The sequence below is a fragment of the Mytilus californianus genome, unplaced genomic scaffold (genome assembly GCF_021869535.1).
Source record: "Mytilus californianus isolate M0D057914Y unplaced genomic scaffold, xbMytCali1.0.p SCAF_2, whole genome shotgun sequence".
Classification (NCBI taxonomy): domain Eukaryota; kingdom Metazoa; phylum Mollusca; class Bivalvia; order Mytilida; family Mytilidae; genus Mytilus; species Mytilus californianus.
Window position 1 is genome coordinate 95,244,973 of NW_026262668.1, and position 8,906 is coordinate 95,253,878.

At 33.0% G+C, this 8,906-nt stretch overlaps 1 pseudogene; it reads right to left on the reverse strand.

Moving 5' to 3' along the window:
* Window positions 1-6,923: 6,923 nt before the first annotated feature.
* LOC127727726 (uncharacterized) lies at window positions 6,924-8,424 on the reverse strand (annotated as a pseudogene).
* Window positions 8,425-8,906: the final 482 nt, after the last annotated feature.

Sequence of the window (8,906 nt, forward strand, 5' to 3'; positions counted from 1 at the left end):
CCAAATGCATCGTTGTCATTCTTAAATTGTCTGCATGGTAATGACCATTTCCGAATGTGAGCGTTTTTAAAAATAGTGAGATCATGTTCCTGAAAATGGATTAGCACTGATGAACGTGTATTTTTTATTCACACTTATACATTGATATGATAGTTTAAATTTACAAAAAAGAAATTAAACGATAAAAATCAGCCATGAGTTATATCAGAAGTTCATTACTAGTCATAGTAATCGACTTCTGGTTGTATGAACATTTCAATATACCTTAAGAGGAGCAATTTCACTCGTTAGATTTTTTTTGTGAAAAGAATTGCTGGTTCATGCTAGTATGTTTTCTAATATGATAAATACCCACAATTTATATTTTAATTTAATTTCCCCTAAGCTCAATCACAAAAGCATATTACTGTGTATGTGTGAAATCTGGTAGCAGAATTATTTTTATTTAAAAAAATACGATTTATATTTCATGTACACTAATTTTCTTTCATATCAAAACTTTGAAGCAAAAATTGTTTTAGAAGAATAGGGTAGTGTTATTAGCTTCAAGATATATTCTAAATAAAAAAACCTTAGGTCATAGTCGGCTGGGTTTATCTGCTAGCAAGAACGAATTATTCCGACAGCAATGATCTTGGTGAATCAAAATTGGTCACACAATTAAAACAGTAAAGATAGCCAATGTTTTATGCGTGACCCTTGTCTGTTAAAACTTTTTATCTTAAAATAATCTGCATCAGAAAAGGTCTGACTGAAATTACTTTTACACGATAATAGGAACAGTAGTTTCAGTTTCCTATGAAAAATACAATGGTCTCAACAAGTTTCTTTAAAATAGCATGAGTATGCTAAATCCAGTTGTTTGTAATTATGTTGCACAATTTTTTTACTAGTTTTAGCAACTAAGACCATGATCTTCAACGAAATACCACATATCTCTTATAGGGTGAATTTCTCCTCAATATTTCTAATTTCGTTTTAAGTTTTAAGTAAGGTTCTTCAGTTATCGTCAGCAGCTGTGACCTTGATCTTTGAGGTATTCACCTCAAGAGGATTTTTCCTCTCGATAAAGTGGATAAAAATTGGCAAGAAAATACTTTTTGACTTTACTTATTTGTATGGCGTGTTTATTCTCGTATTTGCCTTCAACTTACTGTTACCTGTGGTATATAATTACATTTATGAGTCCATTTCATGTGAAAATAAAATTGTGACAAAAATAAACAGTATAAAACCTATATAAAATGTTAAATTCATTGAAGTCTTGATTAAATCCGGTTTAAGGTTCTCGTTTCATAATCGTTTCTGTATATTAAAGATACATCGTGCCATTTCCAAGGCAAACGGTTATAATTTATATTTTCCGTTTTCCTTGGGTTAGTTACTTCAACCTTATGAAATAATTAGTAATCTAAACTAATTTCCGTATATGTTGTATTATGTCTGCCTTATTTCCTGTAAATTTATACCAAATCCACATAACTAGTTATATTGATACACTTATCATCGCTGTTAGTTTGATTGATAGAGTTAGATTGAATACTGAAGGAGAAAAAAGTTTAGTGAGTTTATCTAATTATTTTTCCTAGTCAAAAGAACTACAATTATGTGTTTACCATACCCCAGGTATATATGCCTCATCAACACTTCCTGAGATAAAAAAAAATGATAAAACTTTACGCAGTACTCTAAGTACAATATTTGTGCTCGAAACACTCAATCCAGTGTTTTGATTGGTTGGTTTCTGAGTTTGCGTTCGATAATCGTACTCGAAATTTTTATGACCGCAGAGCCTGGTACTTTTCCATTTCGAAGAATAAAAGTTTTAATTTTCCTATAAGAATCGAAATATTTATTTCAAGCCATGCTCTATATGAAATGAGGAGATGTGGTATGATTGCGAATGAGACAACCATCCACCAGGAGATGTGGTATGATTGCGAATGAGACAACTGTCCACCAGAGCTAAAAACAACAAATGAAAAAAACAGGGCATACAGCAACAAATGAAAACCACTGAACTACCGGCTCCTGACTTAGGCCATGCACATAAATAATGAGGCGGGGTTTAGCATGTTTGTGCGAAACGCTCTCCCTAACCCGGAACAGTATGTAACAGCACAACATAAGAACAAACTGTAACAATCAGTTGGAAAAAGCTTGACTCATCAGATAGGTAATAAACACTAAAAAGACAAAGACAAAAAGACAAAAAAAACATGGTACCTATCTAAAGGTAAGCGCAGTTACTGAAAGCAAGTTTGAAGCCAATTCCAACTTATATATAAATCATGTTTCTCAGAAAAATGTCAATCTGTTCACATTCAATGGATTTAGTGTAAATATAAGACGTCATAAATTGTCTGAGAAAAGCATGGCCTTGTGAAATGCAAACATATATTAGTATCATCAGGATGTAGGACGAAAGGTGTTCATAGCTTTATAACCATACATATTTGGTAACATCAGAATGTAGGACGAAAGGTGTTCATAGATGTATAGCCATACATGTTTGGTAACTAGTATCATCAGGATGTAGGACGAAAGGTGTTCATAGATGTATAGCCATACATATTTGGTAACATCAGGGTGTAGGACGAAAGGTGTTCATAGATGTATAGCCATACATGTTTGGTAACTAGTATCATCAGGCTGTTGGACGAAAGGTGTTCATGGATGTATAGCCATACATGTTTGGTAACTAGTAGCATTAGGCTGTAGGACGAAAGGTGTTCATAGCTGTATAGCCATACATATTTGGTAACTAGTATCATCAGGCTGTAGGACGAAATGTGTTCATAGCTGTATAGCCATACATATTTTGTAACTAGTATCATCAGGCTGTAGGACGAAAGGTGTTCATAGATGTATAGCCATACATATTTGGTAACATCAGGATGTTGGACGAGAGGTGTTCATAGCTGTATAGCCATACATGTTTGGTAACTAGTATCATCAGGCTGTAGGACGAAAGGTGTTCATAGCTGTATAGCCATACATATTTGGTAACTAGTATGTTTCAACTCATAAAAACAAAATCAATGTAAGTAATGATGATGAGAATATTCAAAAATATTAGTACAGTGTTAAATTTATAACCTTTTGGAATAAGATTATAAGTTTACATGGATTGTATCTAAATAAACCGGTTCAATAAACGTTATATCTTTCTTATCGAGTATAGACCATTTTTTGATCTCCAGAAATCTTTTGGGTTTTTTATCGTGGATGTTTTTGTGTGTTCTTTGGTTATTGCCATAATGAAGTGTATACCACGTCTCTTTAATTCATATTCATTCGTGTTTTAGTTCAATGACATTCATTTCCACTTAAACTGCACGAGTAGAATATTAAACAAATATTCAAACTCGGTTAAATAAAATTAAACTTTTGTTTTGCAAAATGACTTATTTATATAAACTTGCGTGTAATACAATTACTGGGATTCATCGTTACGTTTTTTTGTGATAACTGTTGGCTGATTGTACTTCAGCTTTGACATCAGTGATTTCGATGTCTAGTCGTAATTCTGATTTGAGATAAGAAACTTAATTGATGGTTCAATAATGATTCCAAGAAATGATGGAAGCACATTTAATATAAATGAAAATGTTGATTTGAAAGTTATGAGGCAATAATTAATGTAGATTGTTGGCCGTGGTGACTTGTACTTTGTATCTACGCTTGAGAAGGAGATTTATACAAATATTTGAAATATTGCAAAATAAATATCGAAAAGCAGATTATAATTATCAATAAAATATATAAGTTATTAAAATAAATGGATAGTTTTAGCTGCATTGAGTACTAGTTGTCTATCTTGATCGAAAAACTGATATTATGGATTTTAAAGATACGTGATCCAATAATAATTATTGTAGTTCGATGGCAGTTGTGCTTTGTGGAGGTCTTTTAGTGCCTACATTTGAAAAGGAGATATTCGCAAGTATTTCACCCTTTTGCAGTATAAATGTTGAATTTTCACGAGAGTATATGAGAACTGTTAAATTAAAATTTGGAAATTCTTTTTTTTTTAAAGCTGTATTGAGTAATAGTTTTCCATCTTGCCATGAAAATTTAATGTTGATCGAAAAGCAGTTTTGGCTTAAACTGGACGAAACGCTATGTAATTCGTTTCAAGGAGAGCGTTGACCGCCATCATTGATTATCTTTGTATTCTATTTTCTGTTATTGCATTTGTTTATATATTTACCAATTATTATTTATTCCAATAAACAACTCCGTTATTATATATTATTCTAAATATATTATCAGAAGGTAGCAAACAGGAACGGAAACATTCATTCAGGGTATCTCTGCGAACAAATCAAACATTCATTCAGGGTATCTCTGCGAACAAATCAAACATTCATTCAGGGTATCTCTGAGAACAAATCAAACATTCATTCAGGGTATCTCTGCGAACAAAACAAACATTCATTCAGGGTATCTCTGCGAACAAATCAAAAGACCAACACACTTATTATATCTATTAAACGGGGCATTTCGGAAAAAATAAGGTCAGAAAAAATTAAGTCACAAATTAGAAACTGATCCTTTATTTTGAAAAGTTGTTTAAATGATAAAATGTCTATGCATTTATATATTATTGCCTCTTCATAGAGCGGTGGGAACTTCCTGATCTTTCCCTGTAAATATGTCACTGTTTAAACCACTACTTTATTTGTTTAGGCTTTCATTCAATGACAGCTTGCAATTTTCCGTCTCTAATTTAAATCTAAAACGTAGCCTACATCATTGCTTGAATACAAGTTTTTAAGATCTCTGGTGATATACTGTGACATCAAACTGACACATAAGCTATCAGTGAAAAAAATAAACGAGCGCTAAGTTCTCGAGGCAAAATATTCCATCACTGTACAGGTTTATTTATGCTGTGTCATGAGTTTAGACATTAAAGTTAGGATTACTTTTACTATTGCCATACAAGTCATTTTCCTAACGAATGCTTTTTATGAATACAAATAGAATAGCTTGAGAAAAACATAATTTCGTCTGCAATCATTCTTACGACTGGTAATAATAAAACACAGCTCTGTCGAAATTTACATGACTGAGGGTATTGAAATAGGAGACTCTCTGAACTACTTCCAATACATTAATTTCTGTGTAATAAAAAAAGCAGTGAAGTTGAAAAATCACGAGACTAATTAATTTTAATGATTGAAATATATTGATTTGAATTTTGTAGCAGCGAGTTAAAAGTAGTCTGTGTACTGAATGATATTTTAGTCTTAGATACATGATTTTTTTTTATTAGTTGTTATTGGCTTTGTACTATCTGCCAGTAACAGCGAGTGCTCTCATATCTTTACTTCGTGTCTTTTTTGTTGTGGGATGTATAGATACGCTGCCACGTCCGGTTTGTGTTTTCGTTAAATGTTTTTGCTTTGTATCGATTTGATGAGTTAAGCCCTTTTCAACTGATTTTTACAGCTTGTTTTTATGTTGCACTGTTACACCACTGTCCCAGGTTAGGGGAAGGGTTTTGCGCCAGCAAACTAGTTTATCCCCGCCATATTTTGTATGTTTCTGCCCCAAGTCAGGAGCCTGTAGTTCAGTGGTTGTCGTTGGTTCATGTCTATCATATTTGTTTTTCGCAAATTGTTTTGTTATAAATTAGGCCGTTAGTTTTCTCAATTGAATTGTGTAATATTTTTTATTAGCAACATTCCAGCAGCACCAGTATATGAATTATATATTACCGGGCTTGCTATTCCTATTACGATTGCCTTGAAAGAGATTAAGGGTAATACTTACAAGGAAACTATTTAACCACAGGTCTTCCATGGTAAAGTTGAAGTCAACTTTTCGAAATATTTACGAATACAATCATATATTTGGTCGACTGTTGTCGCATGTGACCACGGATATGTTCCAGTTTTCGTAGCCACAATCGATCCTTCCATTCCTCGTTTATGGCATCAACAAAATGCAAATTATCTCTTTTGACTTGCTATGAGAAACATGACGTCCATCGCCTGAATTTATCCTCAGTGTCACTCAATCTTTCTGTGTAGTGTTTTAGTGTATTGGTTTTCTTTTTAGCATGGTGTTGACATTCTTTCTTCCATACTGTTTTCATCACTCTCATTGTACTTTACTCTTTTTAATTGTGTTTAGTTGATCTCACTCTAAACAATGGGAATACGTTGATTTATTGAACAGGAACTGCGAACCTTTCCAGAGCACCATACGTTCACCCTAGTTTTTAGTCGAGTTCGCGTTGTTCAATCCTTAGTTTTCTGTGAAGTGTTTGTCAGCTCGTTGTTTTGCTTAACTCCATGGGTTTATAGTCTTTCCTTAAATTATTTATTTTGATTACGGCCTTGGTGTCTTTATCGTTTTAGTGGTGTTTCTGTGTGTCCGTTAATTTCTTATCCACAGGCCTTTTTAAATTGTTGAAATTAGGTTTCCATTTTCTTTGGAAAATTGTTAAACCAAAGTCTGTCCTCTTATGCTCTCCCATGGTAAACCAAGGATTTTAATATTTCTCAATCTGATTAAAATACAGATCTATCATCACTCGTTCACTCTCATATGAACATTACGAAATAAGAGATCTATATTTAAATAGCTTGAATATTGCTTGAATATTTCTTTACATTATTCCTTACATTCTTCTACAAATTTTTCTGTCAGTCAGTCCAAAGCTCTTTTCACAGTATAAAATAAAAATATAAAACCGTGATAATCATTATATAAAATGTCACGACAAAGCTTGAGGGATGTTTTCTTGCATTCTCGATATATTCCATATAAATTTTAAAAATCTGGTAATATATTGAAAGTTGACTTTCAACTGAATCGAATACATTCATAACATCAATCCCAGATAACACAGACATAATGACTTTTGAATTCAAATATCTAAACATGAATCATTACATAGTCATTTTATATTTTGCAAATTAAAGACTATTTCAGTCACTCTGTTGAAAAAATGGCCTTGACTACAAGTGTACCATCTTGTTCACCCATTTCCATCCACTCAAACCAATTAGAATTACGGTGAACTGATCCAAATACTTTATACTTTGTTTTCTGTAATTCTGCTTCTCGAAATAATGAATTTGTCACTGAGACATACCAATTATGGTTAGCTTTGTCGTTTCCATATTTTTCAGACTCCACTGAAAGTCCAATAGAATCGATGTCCTTCATATTGATACTGTATGATGTATACTTTGTTAAGTTCCATGTTTCCGTCAGTTTTAAGATTGGAACATCAACAGTTTTGTTTATAAAAGGACTGTACCACTTACTGATTGGCATTTTTGTTTTGCTGTCAAGGAATATTCCGTTATAGGAAACCTGCATTTGTGCTTCTCCGCCGGATGTTACACTGTTGGTAGTTATATTTGCCTGTCGTTTTAAATTAAGCAGATTCATTGATTGTTGTCCATAGACCTGTGTTTAAACAGAGGCATTAAAATCTACTCGAAAGGAAGACCGAAATAAGCATCTTAAAATTCTGCTATCTACATAAGGTTCAACCATTGAGACATTGACCGACACATTTACTTGTGGTATTATTATATCTGGTAATTGTTTACGTCGACGATTGTCAATCGTATTTTTAAAGACGGACCATGACGTTTCGTTAGGAACATCAAACGTTTTCGGAGCCTTTAAAAATGTTTTATAATTTGTGGAAATAATTTCAATTATGTCTTTTGGCACACAGGAAAGTCCAGAAACACATTTCCATGAAAATGCGCTATAAAATAGAGATCCTTTTGTTGGGCCCATTTTCATTCACGGCAGAAACTGACAATAACGTGACCAGGTTACAGTGTGGGAACATTTAGTTTGGAAGCATTGTTGATATCGGTCATGTTCACGAAATATGTAAACAGCTCTGCAGCATCATATATCTGTCCGGCTGAATAATTTGGATATGCATTAGGATCTAATTCATTTGGATACTCTAAGATAAAATTTTCGTCATACACTGCTAATGCATTTGGAATGAAAAAAGATGAGTAATAACCATTTTTAGACAATTTTGCATTTACATGCAGGATCATTAGCGACAGGAAAAACCTGATTTGTTAGATTATTGAATGGGTTTTCAAACACTGTTTTTATTTTTCGGGTATGTATATCACGATATACCACAAATTCACGCGACAATGGCTGATAACTTCCATCCGGTAATGGTACCTTTCTGTTTATGTTATATCCCTAAAATAAAAACAACATCTGTAGCGGCCCGTTGTTCAATCTCCCGTAAATAGTTCCATTGATATAAACCACAACCGTTTCATTTACGTCAATTGAACCTATAACCCTGGTAAAATCTTTAACTGATGATGGTGGAGAAGATATGGTATTCGATTGTAACAGAAACATAGAAGTTGTTTGGACCACTCCCAGGATAACGATTAATACCAATATCATGTTCACAGTAGTCATGACCTGTAACAAAAACAAAATGCCTCACGCGAAAAAAAGGTTATGGGGAAAATCTGAGATAGTGTGTATGTCTGCGAATAAGATTTTGTCGATTTGCTCCAGCCAATCCACTTTTCTGCAAGTATTAAATAAATACGAAAAGTTAAAAATGTCAACCAAACAACTTACGAGGACAAAGGAGTAGGCTGTTGATCCCTTTTTGGCCCCAAAATATAGCATGTTTACAAATTTGTTGAAAATGTAAACTTTTAGCTATTTATTTGTAACAAAATACTTTTGTTACATAAATATACTTGACTCAAGCTAGCGAACAATTGTAGCGAACAATTAGCTAGCGAACAATTAGGAGGTATAACTAAAAACCACAATATCACATAAGGTTATCACGTTTTTTCGAGCTAGCGAACAATTATGAGAATACATACAATCTTAAACAAAAACGAAAAAAATAACTTAAAACAAAAGGG